Below are 4,710 nucleotides of genomic sequence, written 5' to 3'. Positions count from 1 at the left end.
TGAAGGCTGGCGAGCGCGTGCTTAGACAAGTTAGGCGAGAGAGAAAACGATCTCCAAGATGCCAATACCCGGCTGGATGTTGAACTGAAAGATGTACAGGCCCAGCTGGCTGACTCCGTAAAGGAGAATAAAAGGCTTCGACGTGGCATTTTCAGTAAGTGCTTGAGCGAACTTCTATATAGTTCGGCGAAGAAACCAGCTAACAGAGCTATATCTGTAGGTATGCTGACGGGCCGTCCCGGAGAGGAGATGCCTGGGTCTGCGGGAGATCTTCTGTCAGAGCTCTCATAACTGCACGAACAAGTTCGGCAGGTGATGTAGGGCCTTGCCCAGGCCTTGTGGCCATCCGCCTTCCTGCCAGGAGGCATGGGGGAACTTGTAGAGATACTCAAGGGAGCGCGACGACGCTTCTGATTATGGAAGATATCTGCCTGTCGACAAGGTGCAAGGGAAGCCTGGGCCATGGTGAAGACTCGATATACCAAGGCTGACCCGAACCATATGGCCGAGGTAGGACCTGTAGGGCCTGACGGGAAAGAGATCCCCATCAGCTTGGTGTATGACCAGGTGAAATTAGCCACAAAGTATTCCCAACAAGATTGTAGGCTAGACAGCCTGTTGGATGGTATAGAAGAAGAATTTAGCCAGTCTGAGTGACTGTGTACTTCCAGTGACATATATTGTCCCTAACTGGATTGTAAATCATTTGTCATGGCGGACCTTTTCACTTCGGCCTCTGGACCCGACAGTCTGGAGTGTATCCGAGTACCCGCTCAGTTATGTAAAAACCGGGGTACGCGTGGAAACCAGGCGTAGGGGTCATAAGTGCTTGAACAGACAAGTACCCAACTAGTTATGTTATATTACATGGATAGTAAGAAACATTTTCCAGGGAGAATAGTTCCGTTAAGGGTTCCTTTCCCTAGGTACGCATGCATTAATGTGCATGTCCGAACTGCGACAAGAGACGCAGGATATAAACATCTGGGGGTATGTATTCTAATAAGTAAAAAAGTCATCTTTTGTTCACCGATCGAATATTCCCTTAAGAACGCTAGCTTTCGGCTTCACCCAGTCTGAGGTACACGTCCGGCTGATCCGGCAGTAACAATCGCAGAGGTGCTCCCCTTATGCCCTAGCCGAATTAACGGGAACATAGGGCATAAACACAAGAGCCAGGCAACCCAGCTTGGCCAAAACTTAAGTCATATCGATGCATATAATGGTTAAGAAAAGGTTCATGTGTAAAAATGACACATGTGCGGCAGTCATAGAGCCCGAATCATAGTTATATTAAGATTCTGTGTAAGAAGCCCCCAGGTATAATGAGCACGCTTAGCGCGTACGAATTGTGCAGTCAACACGTACTTTAACCTTTGAAGGCCGCGAAGAAAAGGAAGAAAGACAGAAAAATATAGATAACGAATATATAAAAAATTGACGGAGGTAAGGAGACGAAAACAGAGTCCGGCGCTAGGCATAGAATCTTTGGAGTCTGGCCGCGTTCCATGGGTTTGGCTCGAGTCGATTGTCCGATGCGTCCCGCAGACGGTACGCTCCACCGGTCAGAACTTTGTCAATAACAAAGGGACCATCCCATTTGGGTTTGAGCTTGTCCTTTTTCTTCTCTGGTAGGCGTAGAACGAGGTTGCCAACATTATAAGTTTTGGCCCGTACTTCTCTGCTTTGATATCGTCGAGCCTATTGTTGATAGAATGCGGATCGGGCTTTTGCCACGTCACGCTCCTCCTCCAGGGCGTCCAAACTGTCTTGCCGATCTAGCTCGGCTTCTTTCTCTTCGTACATGCGCACTCGGGGTGAGTCATGAATGATGTCGCAGGGCAGTACCGCCTCTGCGCCATACACCATAAAGAATGGTGTGTATCCGGTAGTGCGATTTGGCGTGGTCCGCAGCCCCCATAGTACGAAGTTGAGCTCCTCGACCCACCGCGTATCTGATTCCTTCAAGGACCGCACTAGTCTGGGTTTAATGCCGCTCATTATAAGACCATTTGCTCATTCAACTTGACTGTTAGTTTGAGGGTGATAGACGGATACATAATCGAGCTTAATGCCCATTTTGCCGCACCAAGTTTTTACCTCATCGACTGTAAAGTTCGAGCCGTTATCGGTGATGATACTGTGGGGGACACCGTAGCGGTGTACAACCCCGGATATGAAATCTATCACTGGTCCGGATTCGGACGTTTTAACTGGTTTGGCCTCTATCCATTTGGTGAATTTATCCACCATGACCAATAGGTACTTTTTCTTATGGCTTCCTCCTTTAAGGGGTCCGACCATATCAAGCCCCCAGACCACGAAGGGCGAAGTAATGGGGATTGTTTGGAGAGCGGTAGGTGGCATATGGCTTTGGTTTGCAAACAGCTGGCAACCAATGCAATGTTGAACTAGGTCCTGTGCGTCTGCTCGGGCTGTCGGCCAGTAGAAACCTGTACGGAAGGCCTTACTTACAAGGGCCCGAGCTGCGGTGTGATGGCCGCCGAGTCCAGCATGAATTTCTGCCAAAAGTTGTCGTCCTTCCTCCTTGGAGATGCACCTTTGCAGTACTCCGGTAGCGCTTTTCTTATAAATCTCTCCCTCGTGGACCTTGTAGGCTTTAGACTGCCACACAATGCAACGTGCCTTGTTTTGGTCCTCAGGGAGTTCTTGCCTATTTAGGTAAGCCAAGAAGGGTTCTGTCCATGGGGCGATGACAGCCATAATCACGTGGGCCGAAGGTGTTATCTCGGTGGCGGAGCCTCCGATTATGTCAGAGTGTTCGGGGTCTGTTGTTGTGGCCAGATTCGGACTATTGTTGCCGGTCTCCCTTCCCACACCACGGATGGCTTAAACAACCTTTCCAAGAAGATATTAGGTGGGATAGGGTCGCGCTTAGTGCCGATTCGGGCGAGGATATCCGCCGCTTGATTGTTTTCTCGGACAACATGGTGGAATTCGAGCCCCTCGAATCGAGCTGACATTTTGAGGATGGCATTGCGATAAGCCGCCATTTTTGGGTTCTTGGCATCAAAATCTCCATTTATTTGAGATATTGCGAGGTTCGAATCCCCACACACCTCTAGGCGCTGAATGCCCATGGAGACTACCATTCAGAGACCATGCAATAGGGCCTCATATTCGGCTGCGTTGTTGAAGTCTGTGTATAATATTTGGAGTACGTATTGGACTGTATCTCCGGTTGGGGATGTCAGGACGATGCCTGCTCCCAGACCCGCCAGCATTTTGGAGCCGTTGAAGTGCATGATCCAATTGGAGTACACGCCGTATTCTTTAGGGAGTTCGGCTTCTGTCCATTCGGCATCGAAATCGGCCAGTACTTGTGACTTAATGGCTCGCCTTGGTTTGTATGATATGTCGAATGGGAGGAGCTCAATAGCCCATTTAGCAATCCGGCCTGTGGCATCGCGGTTGTTTATAATGTCGTTGAGTGGGACCTCGGAGGCCACCGTAATTGACCACTCTTGAAAGTAGTGTCGTAGTTTTCGGGATGCCATGAAGACCACATATTCTATCTTTTGATAGTGTGGGTACCGGGATTTGCATGGAGTGAGGACAGTAGATACGTAGTATACCGGCTTTCGAAGCGGGAACTTATGCCCGTCCGTTTCTCATTCAACGACGAGCACTGCGCTTACAACCTGGTGTGTTGCCGCCATATATAACAACATTGGTTCACCAATATTTGGCGTGGCCAAAATTGGTTTGCTGGTCAAGGCAGATTTTATTTCTTCCAATCCGGCCGTGGCCGCGTCGGTCCACTCAAAGTGTTCGGTGTGCCGAAGAAGGCGATAAAGATGTAATGCCTTTTCTCCCAATCGGGAGATAAAGCGGCTTAAGGCAGCCACGCATCGAGTTAATTTCTAGATTTGCTTGAGGTTTGTTGGGATAGCCAACTATGATAGAGCTTGGATTTTAGCCGGATTCGCTTCAATTCCTCTGTTGGAAACGATGAAGACCAAGAGCTTTCCGGCAGGTACGCCGAAAACACATTTTTCCGGATTGAGCTTAAGAGCATCTCCAACAGGCGTGGCAAAAGCAGTTTTTCGCGTGCACCGGTTGGTTCCGCGCACTCCAGAGGTGGCGGGAAGTTACCGCGCGTGGGAAGCGTTTGTGCGCGCGCGGGAGAAAGCGGCACGCGACGCGGTAGATTTGGCGCGCCGCTTCACGCGCGCCTATAAATTCCTGCGCTTCGCCACGCGCATAGAACAGACACGCGTCCTCCTCCTCGCAACCTCGCCGCTTCGCCGCTTTCTGCGCCACCATCGCGCCACCATGCCTCCGCACCGCCGGGGTGCTTCGGGCTTTCGCGGCGTCCGTGAGCGCCCCAACGGCTGGTACACCACCGAGATACGGGCCGGCGACGTCCGGCTCGGCCTCAGGACGTTCCGGAGCGTGCGCGAGGCGGCCCGCACGTATGACGCAGCAGCGTGGCGCTTGGAGAGGCCCTGGTCGCAGATGAATTTCCGGGACGTCTTCATGCGCGAGGAGGCGCAACGCGTTGCCCCTCCGCCGCGTCTCATGACGGACATGGACCATGCTGATCACTCTCGGCAGAAGCGCCGTCTCCTCGTCGCCGAGGAGGACAAGCGAGCCATGGCGGAGTGGCGCCATCGCCACTCAGAGGACGTCGACGCCGAGCGTGCCTACTGGGCGGAGAGGACGGCAAGGCGCCGCTCGGAGCGGGCT

The sequence above is a fragment of the Triticum dicoccoides genome, chromosome 1A (genome assembly GCF_002162155.2).
Source record: "Triticum dicoccoides isolate Atlit2015 ecotype Zavitan chromosome 1A, WEW_v2.0, whole genome shotgun sequence".
NCBI lineage: Eukaryota > Viridiplantae > Streptophyta > Magnoliopsida > Poales > Poaceae > Triticum > Triticum dicoccoides.
The sequence above is the reverse complement of the archived record's forward strand: the minus strand, read 5'-3'. Positions refer to the sequence as shown.